The sequence below is a fragment of the Artibeus jamaicensis genome, unplaced genomic scaffold, assembly GCF_021234435.1.
Source record: "Artibeus jamaicensis isolate MK-2021 breed Jamaican fruit bat unplaced genomic scaffold, CSHL_Jam_final contig_444, whole genome shotgun sequence".
In the NCBI taxonomy this organism is placed as follows: domain Eukaryota; kingdom Metazoa; phylum Chordata; class Mammalia; order Chiroptera; family Phyllostomidae; genus Artibeus; species Artibeus jamaicensis.
This window is the reverse complement of record NW_026521831.1, coordinates 10524507-10550349: the sequence shown is the minus strand read 5'-3', so window position 1 is coordinate 10550349 and position 25843 is coordinate 10524507. Positions and strand designations below refer to the sequence as shown.

General features: G+C 43.6%; 1 protein-coding gene across 5 annotated transcripts in view; it reads right to left on the bottom strand.

Moving 5' to 3' along the window:
• The window catches only part of FOXN3 (forkhead box N3), a 345077-nt gene extending 319632 nt beyond the window's left edge, over positions 1–25445 (bottom strand). For 3 of the 5 annotated variants that reach the window (XM_037130198.2, XM_037130204.2, XM_037130202.2), the window contains exon 1: positions 25259–25445. The gene's annotated coding sequence lies outside the window, so the exon portion shown is untranslated. Of the gene's footprint in view, positions 1–25033; positions 25228–25258 lie in introns of those variants that run through there. The other 2 variants (XM_037130205.2, XM_037130201.2) reach the window with 2 other exon arrangements.
• Between the last annotated feature and the right edge of the window lie 398 nt (positions 25446–25843).

Below are 25843 nucleotides of genomic sequence, written 5' to 3'. Positions count from 1 at the left end.
CCTTCAGAAATCACACATTGGAATCCTAACCTCAATGTGATGGTGTTAGGAGCTGGGCCTTTGAGAGGCGATTAGGTCACAAGGGTGGAGGCCCCGTGATGGGGATTAGTGCCCTTTTAAGGAGATCCCCAGAGAGCCCTTTAGCCCTTGCTGCCAAGGAGAATTCAGTGAGAAGTCTGTGGACCAGAAGAGGGCCCTCACCCCACCATGCGGGCACCTTGATCTCAGATGTCCACGTAGAGAGAAAGAAATGCTGCAGTTCATAAGCTACCCAGGCTGTGGCGCTATTACAGCACACTGAATGGACTAAGGCCCCCATGGGCAGCCGGAGGCAGCAGCAAAAATTCCAGAGAAATGGGTGCTTCTAAGGGAATGGTAGTTCATTTAATTCTGTTTAAAACTGAGGCATGGCCTCAACAAGGGCGGATTAGTCCATGGTAAACACTCCCCTAATACAGTTTCAGGCCTTCCTTGGGGCTGCTGAAGACCTGGAATAGGTATGCCTGGCAACTAACTGGCTGGGAGAGAGGAGAGAGAACACCAGCGGCCGCCTGGAATCACCTTCCACCCAGAAAATGTGGAGGGATTAACTGAGCTAAGAGCTGGGGAGAACTCTGCCAGCCCGAGCCTATGGCCTCAGGTTGTGCACCACAGTCTGGAAGACCCTGCCATTCCAGGGTGCTGGGACACAACTCTCATTAGCTCTCAGCAAAGGAATTCCTACCACTGTCCACCCCACTACACTGGTGTCCTTGTGGGAAGCTTTTCTGATTGTCCTATAGGCGGTAGCTGTAAGGGGAAAAAAAGACGGGCGAACAACTGTCAGGAAACCTGGCCCTTAGAACCTCTCTGGGTTTATCTCTATGTGCAGAAGTGACCCGGACCTCCAGGGCCTTTCTAGCTCTCAAAAATCTCCTCCCTATGCAATCCAGAACTGCCCTGACTGCCAGAAAATGGTGAATTACTTAGTACTATATGAGGTGCTTGTAAGAGGGTTGAAAGGGTATATACCAGTACTCCGCAACCTCCCAGCTCTCACCCCCCCTGCACACAGACAGAGACTACCACCACCACCACCAGAGCTCACCCTGCACACAAATGCACCCACCAGGGCTTACGTAGATGAAGTGAGATAAGAAAATCACAACACCCTGGAAGCCAAGCTAAGACGCTAAGAACAAAGCTGTCTAAACTGCTGAGGTCAATCCAGACACAAAGTTTCCCCTTCATAAACTTCAACTGTGCTCCTCTGCATCTTCCCTGGCAACACTGCTAACTTTCAGAGGTATTAAGTGGCCAGCCTACCAATGGACCCCCAGGAGATACTGATACCAGAAAGTCACAGTTAAAATCTCTCTAATGAGGACCTTGAGGGGCCTTGCCATCTGGACAGGCTCGCAGGTCTGCTGGTCACCAACCACTGGACCCTGCAGAGTGCCGATGAAGACAGCATGGAAGGGACTGGAATGTTTGCTGAGGGTCAGCAAACCCTGGCAGAGCAGGGACGCCGCAGTGGGGCAGAGATGAATGCTGGAATGAAGGCCAAGGAGGGGCTTCACAAACTGCCTGCTCTCTACTTATGCCCCAGGCTGGTCTTCTCCAATGCTGGTGAGCTCTCTGCAAAACAGAACTCCAGTCTGCCATCCATCCTTACAGCCAACATGAAGCACAGCTCGGAACACACAAACCGCAAAGAAGGTTGAAGTCAGCATTCCGGAACCAAAAGGAACCCTCCAGCTCAGGCCCTTGGATGGTGCTTGGGGGTAGCTCCTTTTCTCTCCGGTGGCACCCACCAATTCAAAATTCAACCGAGACCCCTAAGACAGAGGACATCAATGCTATCTAACAATCACTCCTGCCTTAGGGCTGAGAACCCCCGCCCCAACCCCGGCCATGGTTCCGTCTCCTTTCAAAAGCGCGAAGCAACATCATGCCAAGTGATCAGCTGGCCACAGAAATAATGCAATTCGTGGTATGCGGAACGACTCCCAACTGCCCCCCACCGACTTCCACAGCCTTGTCTGTGAAAACGTTCTTCAGAAGTGGGGGGCGAACGCTCCGTGTTCTGCTGATAAACTCCTGGCTCTGAAGTTACTGTGTGAGTGGGAGAGGCACCAGGGCTGATTTTGCGCCGGATCTCACGTTAGCAACTTGCACTCTTGACGCGGTGGGGACTTATTCTCGGACCGCGTTGCTTTGGCCTCTGATGGCTCCCAAGTTGGTTTGCCTGACACTATTTTAAAGTCAACTCCAGGAGCCCCAGAGGAAAAAAATGTAACAAATACCAAAACGGCCATGTGCACCAGCATTTAGCACTTTGTAGAACAAGTTAGATTTCGTGCTTTTAGACCACTTTCTATTAACTAATTTAGAAAATTTTGCTTTAGCAGACTTAGCTGGCTGCTTTTCACTGCCAAACTAAATACTCCACTTTAAAATACACCCCTGTGTACGCATGTGATTTCTCCCTTTAGGCTAGGAATGTAATGTTGACATAAATGTCAAATAAAATTAATGAGAGAATGGGCTCTCAAATGGTACTCCTGTGAAGGGAATTTGTTAGACTGGGACCTTTGAGCCCAAATGTATATATAATTATATAACACTCATATGAGGAAAGAATCTTAATGTTAAGCTTTAGCAAATTTATCACCTTTGTCAGAAATGCTGTTACCTACAAAAAAAAAAAGGTTGCAAGTAAATTAAGATGAAAAGACCATCAGATTAGAAGTGCACAGTCGGCCTCAGCAAGCTCCTGTAGCAGGAGCCAGGTGGCGTCTGCTGGATATCACATCCTCCCCTTATCTATGCAGGACGCCCTGCCTGAATACTTCCGCTATCGACTTTGCAAATGGACCTCCTCCCGCCCAGCCCAGATCCTCCCCCCCACCCCTCATCCCAACCGGCCACTTAGGAGCAGTAGAAATGGCAGAGCAATAACAGGTATTTTCGCTCAACAGCCATGGCCCTGCCGACTCCCAGAGTGGCTGCCTCCATCCACACACTGATTTAACCACTTCCTCTTTTATTTGTAGTCTCAGAAGTCTTCCCCAAGTACGGTGGAATCATGGAAAATCACTCTAATCATTGAAAAGAGCCCTGTTCCCAGCAAAGCAGCAAGTCTCTAGTCAAAGTAAAAGGCATGGAGTAAAATTTCCTGGAGACACAGAGGAAACCTACATTTCCCCCCACGCCAAGAAAAACAGCCAGCCAGACCCACCTGCAGGCACAGTAGCATCAATGCAGAAAACCCGCCTGTGTCTGGGGTGAATGATGCATTGGGGGCGGGGCAGGACAGTGGAGTTTCACACAAAACAGTTACTGTGTTTTGTTTTTTATACTTGAGAGCGAATCCTAAGGACTAGATGCCACCCATCATGTTTCTTCTCCATACGCTGGTCTCAACTAAAATCACATCGTTTGGAAAATTCACAATGTTTTCCCCAAATAAAATGAGAAGGAATTATTTCTTTCCACTTACTTGGATACCTCCGTCTCCTGGAAAACGGCCCAAAGAACAGCACACCAACCATGAAGGCCCTCGCGGTGATTCCTCCAGTGACGGGAACCGCAGACAAGCCAAACAAAACCCAAAACCTACGCATGCCTTCTGATGTGCACGCCCCTTTAAACAGCTCGCAAAAACCCATCTATCCGGGCAGCCACAAAGAATCTCGCACTTACGGTGAGGGAAAGAGAAAGCACTCAACTACCAACTTCGAACAACTCACGATCCTGTTTACTACATGAACTAACCCTCACCCTGGATAATGTGAAAGGTCTGCCTAGGACCAGGCAACAGTCTCCATTTTTATTCTTCTTCTCCAGGCAATCAGTTCATAATGAACAAATATGGAAATTTTTCTGGGGAGGAAATCCAACTACCAAAATAACTCCTTCATAATTCATATGTGCAATCACTACAGTGATTAATAAAAACCTGAAACAGTTCCTAAAAGCCTAAAGCATTAATTACTCTGTTCGATGTCAGGACTCGAAGAAAACCTCCGACAGCAGGTTACTCAGACAAATTAAATCATGTGAACTTACGGCCGAAGAAGAGGAATCTTCACTCGGTTCATTTGCAGGCTGCTAAGTGTGTGCTTTCCAAGGGGGGTGGCCGAGCCATGACTCTGCAGGGCCCCGTATTTCAGCTTTCAAAGACATTACAAAGAGGTAAGAAATGTCATTGCAAATTGAATTTATGCTGGGAAGAACAGTAAAATTATACCTCCTGAAAGACCTAAGATAAATGAAAGACACGATTTATATTAAGGGAAAACTAACTCACGCAGTGTCTGCTGTGTGTCCAGCAGCGGCTGGTCAATGTGAGGCTTCTCGACTTTCAGGATATTTACCGCATGCCCAATTCTCCTTTAACTTCAGTGACAGCTCCTTCTCAATGATTTTTTTTTTGCTAGCCCCTCTTTCTTTGGTCCAGCCTCCACATTTTAGTGCCACAGGGCTCTGTCTTCCACTCTTTTCTCTTCCCTGCCCCCTCTCTCTGGTGGCCTTTTCCAGTCTTACACCAGGCAGACACCACCTCCGAGCTAATGACTCTGCCCCACCCCAGCTCTACAGGTAAATAACCCAGCTGCCTTCCTGATGTCCCAGCAGGCATCTCAACGAGGCTGTCCAAAACACCACTGCTGAATGCCATCTCCCTTTCCAATCTCAGGAAATTACGCCACCTTCCGAAATCCTAAAATAATCCGCCATTGCTCCTTTCCCCCTCCACTTTTAATCCATCAGTGTTACTTTCAAAATGCATCCTGAATCTTCCTATTCTCACCTTTGCACTTCACCACTACAGTCAAAGCCCTTTCTCTCCCGCACACTGTCCATATGTTCTAACTTGTCTCTCTGCTTCCGTTCTCCAGATAGCAGCCAGAATGTTCATTTTAAAAAATAAATCATGGCCCTGCCTGGGTGGCTTAGTTGATTGGAGCATCGTCCTATGCACAGAAAGGTTGCGGGTTAGATCCCCCGCCACAGCACATACCTAGGTTGCAGGTTTGGTCCCTGGCGGGGGTGAGTAGGGGAAGCACCCAATCAATGTTTCTCCAGCATCAAGGTTTTTCTCTCCCTCTTCCTCTTTCTAAGCATATCCTTGAGTGAGGATTAAAAAATTTTTTAATTGAAAAATAAAAATTAAAAATCATGGTCCTGGCTGGGTAGCTCAGTTGGTTAGAGAGTCATCCCGAGAGGACAAGGTTGAGGGTTCGATCCGCAGTTAGGGCACATACAAGAATCACATATAAGAATCGGCCGATGAATGCATAAATAAGTGGAACAACAAATCAATGTCTCTCACTCTCTCAAATCAATAAATTTAAAAATATTAAAAATTAAATCACAAACAAAACAGAGACAAACAAAACCTGGATACAGAGAACAAACTCCTGGTTACCAGAGGGATGGACAGAAAAGGGGGAGAGGATTAAGAAGTACAAACTTCCGGTTATAAAACAAGTCTCATAAATGTAAAGCACAGCATGGGGAATAGAGTCAATAATACTGTAATAACTATGTTCAGTGACTGATGGCTGCTACATTTATAATGGCGATCACTTCACAAGGTATATACAAATGTTCGGTCATTATGTTGTACATCTGAAACTAATATAATATTGGATGGCAACTATAATTAAAAATAAATTTAACAGAATAAATAAACACACCAGACTCGGTGACTCCTTTTTAAAAATTCTCCAGTAGTTTCCCCTTCGATCTGGTTCACCGATCACAATATCCACACTTCCTTTGCCTGTAAGACCTGGGGGGGCGGGGCACCTGGCCATTTCATCGTCTAGTCGCTCGGACTCATCAGCCTCCAGCCACAATGGTCCTTCTTTCTGTTCCTCAGACGCACAAATGGGAGCCCACCTCAAGGCCTTGTCATGCACAGTGCCCTTTGGCTGGTGCTTTGTAAGTAGAGAACTCTCCGCCGGTCACCCTTATCAGAGTGGCCTCGCTATCATTCTTTATCTTTGTTTTGTTTAGCCCGTTCCTGTTTACCTGTCCCTTCAATCAGCTGTCAGCTCTATGGTAGCAGGAACACTGGCCACCTTTCTGGTCCAGCTACAGTGTAGATACCCAGTAATATTTGTTCAATAAGTAAAGTGTGGATATGTAAATAGATTTCCCTATATTTGTCCCTAATTGTATGAGATGTTATTATTATTACGAAAAAGACAAAATTGAGGTTCCCAGAATTGTGGCCAAGGTCATCCAGGTCATTAGCAGCAAAGCCCAAATTTGAGTCTGAATCTATTTAACTCCGATACCCATCTTTTTCAGACATTGGTATTTCTAGTGAAGTCTAGAAAATCAATCAAGAAGAGGTACCTGCTCTTAAGATTTGCCAGAAACAAATGGCCTGGGAACTTGTATTAGGCTCAGAATTTCTCCCACCACCACAACTTCATCATCTATAAAGTGCTGAACAAAATTAGTTTCTCATGGAGGTTCTAGGAGAAATTATCTCATTCCAGACTATAAAGAGTTTGGTAAGTTCTCAGTGCTTTAGGACTAGCCTGCTGAGTACTCTTAACTAAAACTTGTTCCGGGCACACCCATCACTGTGTGGGGTTCTCAGTCCATCTGAGTAACCATGTAAACGCAGGCAAGAGTCACGAGCCGTGTCACACTGCCAAAAGTGGATGCCACTGTCCCACCCCCTTTAAAGGGGATCCCCCAGCCCCGCCCAGTCCCCTTTGATATGATTCTTTGTACCAACACCTGATTGCCTGATCCCCAGTCCAGAAGTGAGACTGCTCTCCCCCAGATATGGGTTCCCTGAGGATCTGGAGCTGATTTTATATGTAATGGGCATACATTTGCCCCACATTTGGTGCAAGCTCAGTGCAAGGGACATGCCATGACTTTATGTCTAATTAACTCTGGGCCTCACTTGATAAAAATTTAATTTCTATTGTGTTTTTAGGGACCTTTCCCCTTCCCTCGGGTTAGAGGAACATTTGGGGGATTTTCATGTGTGCAGAGAATAAGGAAAAGCTCTGTGGGCTTCTGTTCCAGAGCTACCTCATCCACCTTTCCAACACCTGCTCTTTTCCCTCTGAACCAAGGGGGCGGCAGGAGCCCACAGCTGTGGCCCAGGACCATGGTGCTGGTGCTCATCCGCCTGTGTTACAGTGTCAGGGTTCCGTGTCAGAATTCTGCTGACCTCTTGAAACAAGTTGGGAGTGTTCCTTCTTTTTCCATGACCTGAAACAGCTTGTGAAAAATACATGCTATTTCTTCCTTAAATACTCAATGAATTAAGCACAAAAGTCATCTAGGTCTGAACATCCTGGTGGTACAGTTTTAATTACACATTCCTATGAGTAGATACGGGGCTACTATGACTGTTGTTTCTCTTATGTCAGTTTTGATAATGGCATTTTAAGAAAATTCATTCAGTCCTTTTAAAGTTTCATTTCAAAAATAAATTAGATAAGAAAGAGAGAGAGAGAAAGAAAGAAAGAAAGAAAGAAAGAAAGAAAGAAAGAAAGAAAGAAAGAAAGAAAGAAAAGAAAAGGATAAACAGAAAGAAAATTTTACAATATTGACATAGGGTTATTCATCATATTCCTTTCTTTATTATCTTTTTTCCCTTTATTATCTCTTAAATGTAGTGATGTTCCTGGTTTCTTTCCTGATATTGGTCATTTGTGCTTTTTTCTTTGATTAGTTTCACCGAGATTTATCAATTTTATTAGTCCTTTACCTCTACTGAGTTTCTTTATGGTATGTCTGTTTTCTATTTCATTACTTTATTCTCTTATTTTTATTTCCTTCACCACACCTGTTTTTAAATTTTAATCATTGGTCTTTTTAACTGCTTGATATTAATGTTCTGTTTATTTATTATAAGCCTCTCCTTTTTTCCTAATGCATGTAATTGAGGCTATACATGTCCCTCGAATCACAGCTTTAGCTGCATTCCATATTTCATGTGCTCATTGTCTTTAATCTCTAAATATCATTAACTTTCATTGTCCTTTCTTCATTGGCCCATGGTTGATCATTTCCAAACATATGAAAATTTGTCATTATCTTTTTTGTTACTGAATTCTAGTCTAATGTCACTGTGATCCGAAAGTATTCTCTGTGTAATTTCAATCTTTTAAAATTTGCTGAGCTGCTTAATGACTCAGAATATGGGCGATGTTAAATATTCTATGTGCTCTCGAAAGGAATGTGTATTCTACATTTGCTGAGTGTACTATTTATAATTAGGTCAAATCTGTTAATTAACTTTGTTCATACTGTGCTGTCATCACTGATTTTTGTCTGCTGGCTATAATAATTACTAAGAGAGATAACTGCAATTTTCTTTTTTAAAAAAGATTTTACTTATTTATTTTCAGACAGAGGGGAAGTGAGGGAGAAAGAGAGGAGGAGAAACATCAATGTGAGAAAGAAACATCAGTCAGTTGCTTCTCATATACCCCCTAATGGGGACCTGGCCCACAACCTAGGCATGTGCCCTGACTGGGAATCAAACTGACACCTTTCAGTTCGCAGGTCAGTGATTTAATCCACTGAGCCAAACCAGCCAGAGCAAAACTAATTTTTATTTGGATCTTTTTTTTATCCCATTTCCTACCTTCTTTTGAATTATCTGAGTATTTTTATTATTCTATTTTCCACTTCTCTTGGCTTATATATCCCTTCATTGTCCTTTTAAAAATGTATTCAGAGTTTAAAATATGCATCCTTGACTTATTAATGGCCAATACAAATTAGTTTTATATTACTTCCTATACAATTTAAGGACTTGAGAACAATTTAACATCATTAATCTCTCCAGACTTAAGTTTTAGGTTGATCGTATATTTTATTCCCTATATATTTTAAACTCCAGAAGACAAATTATTATTTTATACAGGTGATATTTATTTCTATTTAACTACATAATTATTATTTCTGTTGATCTTCATGCCTCACTACAGCTCTGAGCTTTGATCTGGAATGCTTTTCCTTCCGTCCAAATGATGCTTTTAAGTATTTCCTTTGGTATATATCTGGTCATGATAATAATTTTAAAGATGTTTAGTTTTTACACCTGGCTGGTGTAGCTCAGTGGATTGAGTGCGGCCCTGCGAACCAGACAATTGTGGTTTGATTCCCAGTCAGGGCACATGCCGGGGTTGCAGGCCGGTTCCCTGCAGGCCACTTCCCAGCAGGGGACGCACGAAAGGCAACCATACATTGATGTTTCTCTCCCTCTCTCCTTCCCTTCCCCTCTAAAGATAAATAAAAATAAAATCTTAAAAAAAAAAAGATGTTTAGTTTTTCTTCAGTTTTGAGAAATCTTGTAGGCAGAGATAGAATTCATGGTTAACAGTTGTTTTAGCAATTTGAAGATATCATTCCATTTCCTCCTGACAGCTATTGTTTAGGTTGAAGAATATGTTGTCAATCTTATTGTTGCTCCATTGAAGGCAAGAGGCACATGTTTCTCCAGCCCTGAGTGCTTTTCAGCTTTTCCTTTGTTTTTGTTTCCAGAAATCTCACTATGCTGTTTATAGATAAAGGCTTCTTTGTACTCATCCTGCTTGGTGTCCTAGGGCTTCTTAACTCTGTGGGTTTGTATCATTTGTTAGTTTTAGAAAATTCTCAGTCATTTTTTCCAATTATTTTTTTCTGTTCCATTTTTCTCTCTCTTCTCCTACTAAAGTTCCATTTACATGTATATTAGGGCTTTCCACCATATTTTACATGTCTTTCAGAGCCCTGTATTTATTTTCTATCATTTTGCCTCTCCACTCTTTATTTTGGGTATTCTCTTCTGCCCTGTGTTCTAGTTCATTAACTTTCTCTTAAACGGCATCTACTCCATTGAACCCATAGCTTTATTAAAGTGTAATTTCCATTCTATAAAATTCACCTACTATAAATGTACAGTCAATGGTTTCAGTATATTAATTCAGTTGTGCAGACTTTAAAAATTTGCAATACCCTAAAAAGTCCATCCATGTAGGTTTTAACTTCAGTAACTGTATTTTTCTGATCTAGTTTCTTATTATTTTTCAGTTCTCTGGCAAATTCTTAAATCTTATCTTTTAACTCTTTGAATATATTTATTACATTTTAGAGACCATATATGATTAATACACTATCTGGATTCTTGTAGGTGCATTTCATTTATCAACTTTTTTCTTTGTCTTTAATCATGTCTTATTCATTGGGTGACATATACAGTACATGAAAAACTCTAGTGATAACATGAGGCTCTGAAAGGTTTATATTCCTCCCAAAAGGCTTTTTACTTTGACTTCTGGCGGGCACTTAAGCTGGGGACACTCACCTGAAAATATTCGATGTTTGACTTCGGTCCCTGTGGGAATTTTTCTATTTCTGGTTCATCCTGAGTTCGGGTTCCCGGCGAAAGCCCGAGTTGTTTACTAGGGATTCTGCTTTGCGGTAGGTCCTGAGTACAGTTCTCGTGCCTCCAACACCATGAGTTTGTTGAAAGTCCCACCAAGCTTCTCAGTCTCTTAGCCACCACTTCTGGAACTGACAGTTATCTCGAGAAAAAGATCCAAAAGCTGTGCTCACCTCTGAGGCTTTTCCTCCTCCCACATCTTGGCTCTGCAATGCCTCATCACCTGGCTGGCTCTCCACTGCTTCCAACTGGACTTTCTTTTTTTTTTTTTTTTTTTTTCGTTTTAATTTTAACCAGCTTTTCTCAGTAGAAAAGTTGATCTGAACAAAACTGATCTGCTGTTGATAGATACACTGACTACCATTGTAAGTGAGGTGACTACGATTTATCGTACACACCAGGACAATTTTGAAAAATGAGAGGAAACACTATGAGTAATTACATTGGGCAATAGGCATAAACCAAAGCTACCACAAACAAATCAGGATATACGGTCTTCCTAATAATAGTGCATGAAATACATCACTTAAAAATATTAAATTATTTTAAATTCACATTGGCTATGTCAAGAATACAGAAGTCTTGTCTCTTCCCTATGTATGACTGAGTATTTGGTATTCCAGATAGAAATGAGCCTTTGCTCAATGTGGGAAGAGACCAGTCGGCAGTGCATTCAATCAATAGAGGGAGTTAACCATTCTACCCAGTCGGCTAGCTCCAAACTCTGTATCTCATTAAAGTCCTTGGCTGAGACTTGGTACCTTTAAAAGAGTAGTTTGCAAAGCTTTTCCAAACAAAAGAGAACTTTTCCTAAAAGAGATAAGAGACGCCTTAGTGTTGAGAAGCAAGTGAACGTAATTTCCGAGGAGAGCACTCTGTACTGTCTCTCCTTAACTCCATCCAGTTTATTGGAAATGGTGTATTCGCCTCTCGTCTGTCAGAAATTCTATGGTCTGTTCCATGAAGGAGACGATGTAACAAGTGAAGAGGCTGTTCTGTCTTAGCCCCTGAGGAGCTGGATTGGCCACCTGAGTCATCATCCTGCTGAAAGCCTTTGGGCTGGAGAGCTGTTCTGTGACCAGCGCCAGAGCTAAGCCCAAGGAGATGCTCAAGCAAATAAAACACGGCCGGTACCTAAATATAGACTCACCACATCTTGTACTTTCCAACCTGACCCTTCCTGGAATGTTGATGATCCTATTCAGGGTACAGCTCCCTATTCTTCATCTGCATACTTCAGATGGTGGATTCAAAACAATGTTTTGTGTATAAACAGGCCAACATTTTTCCAAAACACAGGCTTTATCGGCATATAAAGTAATTTGCCACATGCCTGGTATTTGTATCTGAGCAGGTGGGTAATAGATTAGTTACTAAGATGTTAGTGTATTTTCCCATCCACAACACAGGGTAGCAGAGGAAGAAAACTACTCAGTGAAAACAAGTCACGATTCCAGCGCCTTAACCGAGGGCCACATGTCATTCTCATTTACTAAGACCAACAGCAATAGAAATTAAAAATCAAGCATTGAAGACACTCAGCCTAGCAACAAGTAGCGAGTTGAACTCAAGTAGAAGGAGACACTGAGGCTGATCACCCAGGGCCCACCCCAGCTTAGATTATCTGTGGTCCTGAGGAATATCAAAGAGCTGAACTCTGCTACTTGTCGACTTGCTAAATACTGGCCTGAAGAAAGGTTGGCCTCGCTAAGCAAGGCCTAAAACAAGAGGGAAAGGAGAGCAAGGCCTCTAACTGAATGACTTGAGAAAGCACCAAGCTGTTTCCTTCACATCATACAAACATCCTAGAACCTCACAACCACTATTCCAATCACAAAGGCAACTTTAAATAAAGGTCTTTCTCCACTCAAAGCGTTTGTCTACGCCCTTTCATCTAATCCACTGTGCGGCAGGGTCTTACCTGTGTCGATCATTTCCCTACCCCCAACCACACAACAGTATATGGACATCCACAGATTTTCTAGAATAACTGCCTGAATTCTCTGAACAACCCAGAGGAAGCTGAAAGGGCTGGTTTTGACTAAACTAACCCCTCATGGAAAGGCCACTGATGAGAGTAAAGCCTCTCCCAAGCTTCAGGGCTTTGATATTTTTTTCTCTAAAGATTATTTTGACAAATTTCAAATATAAGAAGCAAAGTTGAAGGGATAATATAATGAATAAGTTGCCAACCACAACACTGCATTTCTAAGTAGGTTAGCAATTATCTCCTTAGAACAAGAACACTCTCCTTTTGTTCAGAGGTTTAATTTTTTTTTTTTTTTTTAGCATACTGCATGTTCAAAACTGAGTAGTAGGGACCGTTTTCAAAGGCTGGCACCGCCCTGGCTGGGTAGCCCAGGCGATTATAGCACTGGTCCCACAGGGCAAGCTTGCAAGTTGGATCTGGGGTCAGGGCACATACAAGAATCAACCAATGAATGCATCAATAAGGGAACAGCAAAATTAACGCCCCCCCCCCTTTTCTCTCTCTCTGTAAAGTCAATCAGTTTTTTTTAAAAGATCAGCACAAAATCACATTTTCAAGGAAGTTATTATATAGTTGGAAATTTAAACTACACAAATGTGAAATAATTGAGGACAATCAGATCCTAAACTTGGTGGCGTGACCATAAGTGAAACAGCAGTTGAGAGGAGAGAAAAATTGAGTCAGGCTAAAGTCTCGGAGAAGAAAGCTGTGGAAGAGGGCGGACTGGCTGCTTGGCGGACTGGCTGCTTGCCGGCCTTTCCCGGCAACCCCTGTGTGCAGTCAGGCGCCGCGATCTGACCGAGTATTACCTAACGCATGGGAGAGGAAGCAGAATTCGCAGCACCTAGCACGGGCTGCTAAAAACCTGTCACTTAGGAGTCTCCGTGTTCTTTCCTTTTTGCCCACATGGTCCAAACCAGCCCAATGCCCTTGGGAGCCACGGGTTGAGAATGGCAGAGCCACAGAATGGAAAGCATCTGGCTCTCCAAATCCCCACCCGAATGGCAGCCACCCCTAACCAGGACACCCGTTTTGGTTTTTATGTATTCTTTGTTTACTGGTTTTTAGATTTTTAAGTTATCGAGCATTTGCAGGTTCAGTTCCACTCCCTGATATCTCTACTAGTTATTGTTCACTCTGCCTTGTTTCCTTACGGATGTGTGTGTGCTTGAGGTTTTTGTTCTGCTTTGTTTTATTTTACTGTGACCTTATGCTTGTTTGTCTTTCTGAGAATTTATCAGTGGGAATTCTTGAGGGTTTGGGTTGAAGGTGAATTTCTCTAGGTTTTGCATTTGTCTCCACCAGGCATCTGGGATCATCACCAATCTAAATACAAAAATGAATGTGTAAACAAATAAGAGAAGGAAACAAGCATATAAACTGCAAGCAGGATTAAACAGAGTCAATGCAGGAAATGAAGACTGAAAAGTTATCTAGACTGGAGCATGTGAAGATATACCAAGAAACAGAAAATATGAAAGTGAGGTTAAGACGTAAAAATGACAGCAAACAAACATCTAACATATACCTAATTGAAATTCAGAAGTAAAAGAGAATTGTACAGCACAGGGGCAAATTCTGAGAATCTGCAAGAACCAATGAAAAAATGTAATCCAAAAATTCATACACACACACACATACACACATACGAACCCAAGCTAAAAAATACATAAGAAATTCACATCTAGACAATTTACAATATGCAAAAAACAAAAAGGATGTCTTCAAAGCAGCCATAACATACTCTTGAAAACAGATTACCTTCAATGGCAAGTGCCAATTGGACTTACCATTAATTTCTCAGCAGAAGCCAGAAAATAATGACACATCTTTAGTGTGTTGGAAAAAAATAACTAGAATTTTATACCTAGCAAAAATATATTTTATATCGAGCAAAACTATATTTTAAGAAAACATAAAAAAGTAAAAATTTCCAACAAACAGTAACTGAATTAGTTTTCCCTCAATTGATTCTCACTATATGAAATCTAAGAAGAGAGGTCATCTGACGGGTGGGGGAAGGAGGAGAAATCACAAGCAAAGAAAGCAGGAAATGTACGGATAGATCTGAATAAACACTCTTATTTTTAAATCAGAATGTCTAATGTGTGGGACCTGAATTGCAAAGTGAGTGGTGTGACTGGCGTTAAGGTGTTTGCCTTGTTTGAGAGGGAGACATTAACTAGGCTTAGACTCTACTAAGACTGTTCATAGCGATGCTGTACTAACCAAACAACCCAAAAGTCCATGGACAGTAAAACAGATAAACTTTAGTATATCCACACCATGGATTATCACACAGCAGTAAAGAAATGAATAAATTACATTACACTCAATAATACAGGTGTTTCTGGGGAACATAATGTTGAACAAAAACCAAAAAGGAAAATTGTAAAAATATATATACACATCCGCACATATACACAAGGTCTATCTGGAAAAAGTCCAACCATTGTTATTATAAGAGAGTGGTTAGGGTTAGGGTTAGGATGTGACCTGGCAGCCAAGGCCAGCGGACTGGAATGCGCATGCGTGAACAATGCTGCCTTCACTGTACTAAGTGGGGGTACACTGTTGAGTGAGCATGTGCACTGTGTGGCCATCACATTCAAAATGACTGAACGAGTAGAACAACAAATCTGCGTCAAATTTTGCACTTTTTGCATTAAGCTTGAACATTCCTCCATGCGAAAACTATTCAGGTGATTCGGAAGGCCGCAGCTACGGGCTACTGGTGATTGGCAGCTTCATTACAGCAATCTGCCCACTCATGCATCTCCTCTCGTTCAGAGGTTTTTGTTAAAACATGAAATCATACAGGGGACTCAGCTCCCCTACAGCCTCAATTTGGTGCCTTGTGACTTCTGCCTTTTCCCAAAACTAAAATTACCTTTGAAAGGGAAGAGATTTCAGACTGTTGATGAGATTCAGGAAAAGACAACAGAGCAGCTCATGGCGATTGGAAGAACTGGGTGAGGTCCCAAGGGGCCTCCTTTGAAGGGGGCTGAGATGTCATTACCTTGTGTTCAATGTTTCTTGTATCTTGTATCTCCTTCAATAAATGTCTCTGTTTTTCATTTTACATGGCTAGATACTTTATGGATAGATACAGGTATGTCTATAATGTTTTTGTTTGTAAGAAAGCATGCACAACTAAACTACAATATATACAGTTTCAGGGTAAAAAATGTGGTAAAAATTATTTTTAAAAAACCCAGACACAAACCAGAAATGACATATTTCACATCTACTAACATCTAATGACTACAATCTTGCCATTCTTAGCTGCAAGGGCGTCTTAGAAATGTGGTTATTAGTTGATGCCAGCTAAAATGTGCAGAGAATGGACACAGGTGAGAAACTAGCAGACTCTGCCACAGACAGAAATTCTATAGACTTGAAAGTCAGACTTTGCCCTGGGAAAGGATTTTCTACAATTTAATAGGAATAATTCACCTGAAGGGTATAGAAGATGCTGCTTTTACCAGTTAGGGATAGTCAAGTCCCTCATCTTTCTGACTCAGTGGTAAAAGAATAAAATCACAGGTGGTAAGAAAGGAAGAGCCTGCTTTTTTTGCAGTCCAGGTAACTATGGGGGAGGAGATAAGAAAATGAGACAGTGGAGTGGTTGGCTGCTGGTACTGACTCACCCCTGGGTGATTCCACTTCCTGAATGTGGAGGGGAAATCTCTGCATCATCTGCGTCACTAGGGGAGACGGCCTGTACCAGTCTGGGACACAGCTTCATCAGCCTGGTGCTACAGCGAGATCAAGTATAGGGAGCTACGAGGTGGTGCTCTGGGGAGGCTCTGGCCAGAGGAAGGGACCCCTTGCAAAGACCACCAGGCCAGTGGACTTGATGGAGGGTATGGCTAACACCCAGTTTGCTGCCACGGAGCTGAGGCAGGATGGAGTCAGCAGGGGAGGCCACGGAGGATTCTGATAAAGCTGAGAGGACAACCAGATCAACTTTTGTGGCAATCTGGGAGTCATTTATTGGGTCCCAACCCATGCTACCTTTTCTTCATTAAATAAAATAGAATGGAAGAGATAAGAGTGCCTCCTGGTGTAGTAAGAATAATACCATATTGTGAAAGTTATGTTTCAGCTACACATGTTACTTAGTAAAAATTTGTTATGGCCTGTCCATGCACACATATGTCCTGTGTGCTTACTAGAATCTCATGACAATGTACCTGTATCTTGCTGTGGGTCTGTGAAAGCCACCCGGCTAGACTACGTGCTATAAAAGCCACAGCTTTCAACTGCCAGTACAGTAATGTCATTGACACACCTAGCGCCTTAGAGCAGAGCGCCCCCTGCCCAAGGAGGCTGAGCCTGCTTGTCCTCCCTGAGAAATAAAAGGAGTGCACTGCCCACCCTGTCCCACACACACCGGCACAGGCAAAGGAGGAGGACAACACAGGCATTGTTTTCTTATGAGGACAGAATTATCTTAAGCAACTATTTGGGCTATCAGATCGAAGTAAGTTTTAAAATGGATGGGATCAAGAGTTACTATTCTTTCCCCTGGTGTCAGTGGGTATTTTCCGGGGAGGAAGACTTACCGTAGACAAATGAACCAACTGCATTTTTTTCTGCACACTGAGTTGCAGAGTGGGTGAAACCTGTGGTCCCGCAACATGTGAAGGGCGGACAGGACAGCTGGGGCCAGGGGCAAGATGAACAAAGGCAGGTGGCTGGAAGGAGCAAGGCAGGCTCAGAGGTGAGTAAAGCCCCACCAGAACTGGGGGCATTTCCTGAGCACTAACGGGGAGGGCCAGATTAAAGAAGGTCCTGAAAGTTAGACTGAGGAGGACAGACTAGGTCAGGTGACCCACAGGAAGCCACCATGAGTCCCAGGTAGAGAGACATGACGACAACAATGATAACTTCAAAATAAAAATAGCTACAATAATTTCAGTTGTAACTACATGCCAGGCTGTGTGCCAAGGGCTTTCCAGGAGCTTTATGATTAGCCTTCGCAATAATCCCCCCCAGATTTCCACGTTACTGAGGCTCGGGTTGTGGTGGAACGTAAACCAAGTGCTGCCCAAGCTTTCTACCTAGGACACAAGGACAGCAGTCGTTGCGTCAAAGGCAAAACGAACAGACAAAACGAGTGCCCTGTTGAAAAGTTCTACCTGAACATGTAGACTCTAAACAAAGGCCGTTTCTCATGCCCCCTTCTCACTGAAAAGCCACTGTCCCAGGATCTTCATTCGTTTGGAAGTTTGGAGCCCTCTGGAAAAACTGACCCTCTAAGAAGTCTGTCTACCTTTCTGAGACTGTGGGGGGAGCTAGAGAGCAGAGACAGGTCAGAGAAGCAGCTGACGCCCTGGCGAGTCCCTTCCAGGCCTTGCTTTCTCAGCGCACAGCTTTGCAACCCACAGCTGCACTATGGCATCCACGAGCGTCTGAGCACCTCCTCCGACAAAGCCCACTCCACCAGCTCGCACGCCACCCTCGAATGCAGGGATGCAAGGCCCGAGAGCAGTCATCCACCGCTGACTGAAAGTGACATGTGGCATGCTGGACACAGTTCCGAGCAAGCTGCCTTAGCTCCCCTGCACAGGGGTGACTGGGGACAAACGTCACTACTGGCTGTCTTCTCTTCCTCATCTCCCACCCATGCCCCCACTGGTGTCTTCCCAAGATCGTCTCCCAAGTAACCGACCCACCGGGAACCCGCCCTGCAAGGCCAGCTTCTAAATAAAAACAAAAGGCATGTGCCCCCAAGGAAGGAACCCGGGGAGGGCGCCACTTCCACCCGTCCATAGCAGCTTAGAACATGAACTTCAAAAGAAGGACATTTACCGTTTAAGAGGCCAATCAGAGTTAGAGAACAGGCGTGGGCTGGTCGGGAGGGATTTCTACACCCTTAGGTTCCCAGCACCATCCCCGTGTGCTGTAGGTGCTCCATGACTCTCCGCTGAATGAATGGCTGGACAACTGGTTTCCCCAAGTTCCTGTGCATACTTAGCAGAGTGGGCCCCCTGGACAGGCACGAACACAGAGCTCCTGGCTTAGATGAGGAAGTCAAACTGACCTCCACTCGGCCTGTACAAACCCCTCTGGGGTTGGCGTGATTTAGGGATAGAGAGACCAACGAAGGAGATTAACTAGACATCCTGCTAATCGGACAACTGAAACCAATTGTTTTTTTATTCAGGAAGAAATTAGATGCGTTTGCACCCCTGATATTTGGGGACAGTTCATGCAAATTGCAGCAGTGACTGTGGTCTAGGAAATCTGTTTCCGTGGATGCCACCGACAGAAAGTCTAATGAGTAACATCAGCAATCCAGGAGAGTCAAATCCCTGGGGAGAGGGCCATTCGGTTACCGAATGGGTGGATGTGCTCAGGTGTGGACGAAGGGACAAACGGCGATGATTTAAGGAGATAATCACTCACTAAGAAGTCCCTCCCATTACTAATGGTCAGACGGGAACACAGAATGACAAGCAGAACCCTGTTTCTTTCCACAGTCACAGCGAATTTTCCCCAGCAAACCCTGCAATTATTCCTGGGAGGGGACTCCGTTTTCCTCATGGAAAGGGGCGTTGTGACCCAGGGGCAGAGACACAGGGGCTGTCAGCTGCCTCAGTCTCTCATCTGTCAAATGGGATGTTAATGTTTATCACCATTACTTAGTGGTTGTAGTAGTAATTATATCTAAGTTATTATAAGAATTAAAATAATGTAGGGGCAACACCAGTGACATGAGAGCCCCTTACCAGTGTGATACGGTTTTTCTATATTATCTAATACTGCCAAACTTAGCCAGAGTAATTTTTTCTTTTTTCAAGACACCATTCTAAATGCTAAATCTACTCCTACAAAACAATATGGCGGTCTTAATTTGGGCATGTATTAAGTAGTCATTAAGTGGTAATTGTTTTCATTTTAAAGGCTGCAAAAATGTTTAAGTTCATCTGATCAGGAAATGTCAAAGTGTGAAGAGATATCTAAGTCCCCCAAAATAGCAAAGTTTAAATGCTCACTCAAAAACCACTCTGGCTGGTGTGGCTCAGTGGATTGATTGAGTGCCGGCCTGTGAACCAAAGGGTCACCGGCTCAATTCCCAGGCAGGGCACAGGTGTAGGTTGTGGGCCAGGTCCCCAGTGGGAGGGGCGCGTGAGAGGCAAACACACATTGATGTTTCTTTCCCTCTCTTTCTCCTTCCCTTCCTCTCTCTCTAAAAATAAATAAAAATAAAATCTTTAAAAAAAAAGAAGAATCACTGGTCTATCATCATGAATACACCTTGGGGCAGTTCTGCTGGTTTTCTCTGGCAGGTGGAGGAAGAGAGAGCTTTAAACAGCCTAAACAGCAACATCTTATTCAACACAATTAAACAATAAAAGTTAACCACAATCATTTTCATCCACTACCACAAGCAACTACTTTGTGCTTAGAGACTAGTTTTATCTTTGTAGAGGAAAGATTTTCTCTAAAAGAGAAAACGTTCCTACCGTAACTGGTGTGGCTCAGTTGGTTGGGCCTCATCCCATGAAATGAAGTGTCATGGGTTCAATCCCCAGTTGGGGCACGTGCCCGGGTTGCAAGTTCAGTCCCTGGCTGGGTCGCGTAGGAGAAGCAACAGACTGATGTTTCTCTCCCTCTCTTTCTCCCTCCCTTCCCCTCCCTCTAAAAATAAATAAGTAAAATCTTTAGAAAAAGAAAATGTTCTAGCACAAATTGTTGGAAAGAACTGTGGCTTCCTGGGACATTGATGATTTTAATCACCATCTCTAACCCCACGCAGGTAATAGAAACATGGCAAGCACCAGGGAAGTAATAGGCAAATACCGAGAGGAGTGTGTATTTATTTTCTCCTTCTATAAACGCCCCAACTGTGCAGCCTCCACAAAACAACACAGGGAAGTTGGCCGTGACCTTGAGAAATGTAATGCTCCTCTAATTTGCCAGCCCTCTCTGCTGTTTTCTCCTCACCTCTGTAAACCGTGTGTTTGGGAATCAGGGCTGGAGAGAATCAAGAGTGGAACTCAAGGGGGTTCCTCTACCGGCTGTCACTAGCGACCTTAGTACTTGTAGCTTCTGGGATGTAGAACAGGAGAACTGAGCCCAGTCCCAACACTGCCATTTCAGTCAATGCCATAATTAGAGATGATAATTTGAATATATTTCATGATATTCAAATATCAGCTGTGTGTTACCATTTTATTCAACACTCAAAACACCAGTAAGCCTGCCAAGCAGATTATATAACTTTTCATTTCATGAATGACACTTGGTATGAAATAACTTCCAGTGACAGTATAACACAGCCTGAGGGGGTCAGAATAAACCCATGCGTTACAGTACATAATGCGTACTATCATAACCAATGGGTCTCAAACATTCTGTGCCATGTTTGTATAACTGGTAAGAAAAGGGGGGCCCTGGTTTGTAAGCAACCGTTAAGACATTCTCTGTCTTCCCTCCTTACAGACTGGGCCCAGGCTTTTCCGAGTTTACGGCCAGTCCACTCTTCCTCTACGCTGGCTTATCAGACTGCCCGGGATTACGTGCCTGGTTCCTGCAAGCTCTACACACGGGCACCACCTTAAACCGTCAGGACGAAAGTTCTCTCTTCAACTAAGATGGTCCAGGACTTCCCTCTGGCCTTGAGAGAATGTTCTGGGCACTTTCAAAGCAGAGGTTTTCCAGCTTGTGTTCAGAGCACTAGGGTTCCAGGGTGTGTCCCAGGCACAGGGGACGAGAGCGGCTCTGGGCTTCTGGCTCTTGGTTCTTTCAAAGCATCTCTGTGTTCATTCTACTCATACCTTAGGGTCTTGCATAAGATTTCATCTGGTGCTACATATAAATAAAAAATGAGGTCTTCAAAAAGGTGTGAGAGCCATTGCAGCAGCGAATGGTCCCCTCTCACTAGGGCACTCTTGCCCCCTCCCAGGCTGCTCCCTTCAGATGGAGTTTATAGACCTACTTCCCTTTTAAGAAGCTCGCCTTGTTTCCTCTTCCAGAATTTGAAACATGCATGAATTAAAACAAATATATTTATGTACAATATCCAAAAATAGTCCAGACTTTTGCACAATAAATCTTTTCAGAGTTAAGATTGGTCTTCTCATATGGACTCAAACTGGTTTTACCACACCCCGAGTTTTCATTTCTAACCCTTTCCCAACATCAAATTCCTGTTCCCAGCAAAGCAGGCATATACCTAACATGTAGTCTTAATGCACTTTTTTCTTATATGCAAAGATAGTGAAGCTGCCTCACTCCCTTTTCCTCTGGGCTAATCCAAAATCAAGACTGGCACTTGGTTGGTATTCTAGACTAATTATTAGAACTCTGGCACAGCCATCAAAAAATCCTGCTGTGGTGCATATGTGTACATCGGACAACTGAAAAATTAATGGGAACTCGATTGAACATCTTGTCCATTTGTATTGGTAAAATACGTCGTACATAGTAGCATAATGATCGGTTTTTCTAGTCCCCAAGTCAAAAATAAACAAACAGGAATGCCCAAGATTTGGAGTGACTTCATTATGATCCTCAAAAGTCTCTTTAGAAACAAAGTGTTCTGAGCAAACTGTCTGACAGACAATGGAGCATGAAGGCAGATTCTAGAAACCAACAAATCCCATTCATTTCCTTCAGTTTGTAAAAACAAGCAACTGACATGTTTCCTGCCAATGAACACAGTCACAGATAAGAAAGCTCCTTACAGGAAATCCTTTGCTAAAAGAGAACAGTTGTGCCATTAAACTTAACCTTTTTCACCAACTCACAATCCATTCAGTATCTGACAACCAGGGATCATGAAATAATGTGCTAAGTCGCCCCAACAATGTTAGGGTTCTTTCTAACCTCCTCTGTCTCCCAAGCCAATTAGTTGATGAAAACAAGGTGAATTTGCTGCTTTTTAAAAAGATCAGTGTTAATGAAATGAGATTTAAAACTGACCGTTTTCAATTAAGATAAAGCAATACAATGCTCTAAGTCATCATGATTGGAAGCAAGATATTTCTAAATGAACATCAAACACTTTAAATATAAAGACTACCATTGGCAAGATTAGAGAAATATAAGAAACACAGGGTCTTTGCTTTGAAAAGGCTCAGCATTCGTCTCCAGAGCCAAAATTTCGGAGAGGGCCTCCTCGGTTTATTTCACTTAGCAAAGGGAAGGCAGGATCTCCAAGCTTTTCTTCACCCCATCACTGAAACCATTACCAAGACACTGAAAAGATTCACAACCTTGATCTTGGGAACCTCTCATTGTCCTGAAAACTTGCTGAGGCATTTTTCTCTAGTTACAAAAGAAGAAGAGGAAACTTTTCTAAGTTAACCAAATAATAATAGTTGCGGTGTTGAAACCATTCTTGTTTTAGTTTAGTTTTCCTCTTCCCCATCAGCTACTGAGAACAGCCCCTCCCCCAAAGCCCCAGACGTGGCCTACGTTTACCCCTGCAAAGCGCAGCCCTGGAGCGGGTTATGCCACGGTTCTTGGAATTCAGTCGTGAGAGCTCGACTTGGAACCCTCCTGCAAACGGAAAGTCTTTATCACACCTTCCCCCAAATGACCTTTCATCCACAGGTAACATGTTATGTTACTAGTCTTTACAGCTCTGAAAAGACTTTGACTCCAACAGTAGACATACAAATCAATCTGACTCACAATTAAGCGCTCAAATACCCTTCTAGCCTTTCCTTGCACAACTCAGAAGCAGCAAAATGCCAAGTGAGCACGAGTGCTCGCCCTTGCTTTAAGGTTTTTTTCCCCTCATATTTTCAATAAAACATAGTCATGAAATCTAGGAGACTGCATTTTCGGTTGTTGTGGTAAAATGACCTTGATTTGACAGGCACGGTCTCAGGTTTCAACAGATGCTGTAGGAAAGCTCCCAGAAGCCAACATGTTCTCCAGGCATCTGTGATGACATGCAGGATTTTTTTTTTTTAAAGTGGTGGTTATGGTCGTGTATGTGTGGTGGGGAGGGGGATTACTCTTCTTAGTTTCCATGACAACCATGTCTCCACTCATGGTTACTAGATACCATCCACTTCCTGTGACTAAATTTTTAAGCCAATCAGAAAAGTGTTTATACATTTAACAACTTCTTGGGAGGGTGCTTCTTTAACTGGGGTGCTTTAAGGCTCAAATGGAGATGTCCACTAACCTTGTATTTTTTTCTCTTACAGATACAATATTTCACATAATTTATTAACTCATTCTCATAAGAATACGTTTTTTTTTTCTTGGATCTGAAATGCATTCTCCTCAAACCAGAAGGCAATTTTGACTATTTGCTCTTCGTCGCCTCCCCCCCGCCCCCCACTGTTGCAGACTTAAATTTAGTGCATGCTAGTTGCCAATGCACAGACACATTATCGAAGTAAAGATACATTATCAAAGTAAGTATCCATCTGCTATTTCAGATTTTAAAAAAACGGTTAGGAAAAAATTATTCTAAGTTGAACAACTTTGCATTCTACAACTCCTGAGCAGAAAGCATGGAGAATGGACTGGAAAGTGATATGTCTCCAAATGTAAGCCAGTGGCTGACGTCTGCAAAGAAATTTGTCAACAAAATGGCCTACTTTAATCTTGATTGCAATAACGACCAAAAAAAATAATAAACTCAAAGGTACGTCCGGCAGGCTGCACCCGAATCAAAAACCAATCTTGCAGAAATCCGTGCGCCAGACGGCTCATCTGAATTTACAGCGTGGTTGTACCAGGAGGTTTGGGGTGACTGTTTTCGCAAGTCCGTCTTACTGACCAATCAGTGTGAGAGTTGAAGTGAGCTATAGTCAGCGGTGCAGTGTTCCCAGCTCTACGCTCTCCGGCTGCACTCCCCTCTTTAAGGCAGAGCTGGCGATCAATGAAAAGCAGGGAACAAAAGGAATATAACAGGGTCTCTTCCTCAGCTAAGGAAAATGACTCCCTCTTTCCCCAGTGGGCCGCTCGCACCCTGCCCGCCACAGCACCACACGGAAGCTCCCAGCAGACCAGCCCTTTCAGACGAGGCACATTTTACACTGGCAATCATGTGTCCCAACTGCTGGCAAACGTGTCACCTTAAGCACATCCTGTGACAGAGGAACGGCCCGGGCCCAACCCATTGAAACTAATAAATTACATAAATTAATAATCCCACAATTAAAAAGCTGCCGAGAAAGAATGCGTTTCTCTTCCCCAAATGTCATCCTGAGAGTACAAACAAAGCATGAAAAATAGTCTCTCCAGCCTCCCCAGCCAGGCATCATGGTTTTCTCCTCGAAACAATGTTTCTCCGAAACGAGAAATATCCTGACGGCCCTCCGAGGAAACTCTCATCTGTCGGTGTCACATCAGGATAACCAGTTACAGTATTTGAAAAGAGGCTTGAACTGCCCACAGATTGGACACTGTTTATAATTGATAGCAAAACAGTTGCGACAGCAATGCTGGAAACTCTGCCTGAGCCAAACTCCACATTTAACACGCTAGTTCCTTGAAAAGAAAAGTAACATCTGGGGACCCCACAAAAGTAAAGCCCTAGTAAGTCATTAACAGAATTATATCAATTATTTGATAAATTTTAAAATTATCCATTTCTCTGCTATATATTTTTTTAAATTAAACGACTATGCACAAATTTCTGAGAAACTTTTTTTTAAAAAAAATAAACTTACTTTTGAGACAAAACTAATGAAAACATGCAACTTGCCATCCTGGACCTCTCCCATACGGGCTGCATGCTATAAATCAATCAAGCCAGGTGGAAATATGGGGGCGGACCCCTTAAAAAATCGAAGGGTGCCCCAAAATGCAGCAGCCTGGATAGTAAGGGCTTCTCGTGACAATGCTGAACCAGAGCAGGAGATCAGGAGGCAGGAAATGAGCCCCATTTTCGTTACCTTCGATCGCCTGCCCCCCGCGCTGCTTCTCGCGGCTGCATTGGGGGGCTGCGGCGGCACTGGACTCACGGGTGGCCCCGCCGCCGGGTCGCGCGGTCTCCCGGCGGAGCTGCAGCCGAACGCGGCCGGAACCCCGGCTCCAGCCCCGGCGCCCGCCCGGGGTCGGCGGCGCGGCTGCTCCCCGGGCCCGGAGCCCTGCTGGGTCCTAGTGCGCGCCGCGCGCCCGCCGGTGGCAGCGTCGGCGCCCGCCGTAGGGCAGGCAGCTCTGAGCACCGTGAATCTCCGAGAAAACCGAAACACCTGTCGGCCCCTTTCTAAACCGGACGCCGTAGGTGCGAATGAACTGGAGCTTACTGTCAAATCCTGCCGTGAGATGCTAAAGAAAACCATTTGCTACAGCTGGACTCATTGAAGGCGGCTGTTGATAGCTGCAGCCCCAGTGTAAGACAGGGCAGCCACGTTTCCGTAGGTGTTTGCCGGTGCACGTGTGATAGTGTATATTCGCAGACGGTGAGAGACAGTGCGGCATCGACCAAGACAGGTCTCAAAAATACAACGCAAAATAAAAAAAGGCTAGCAATGTTT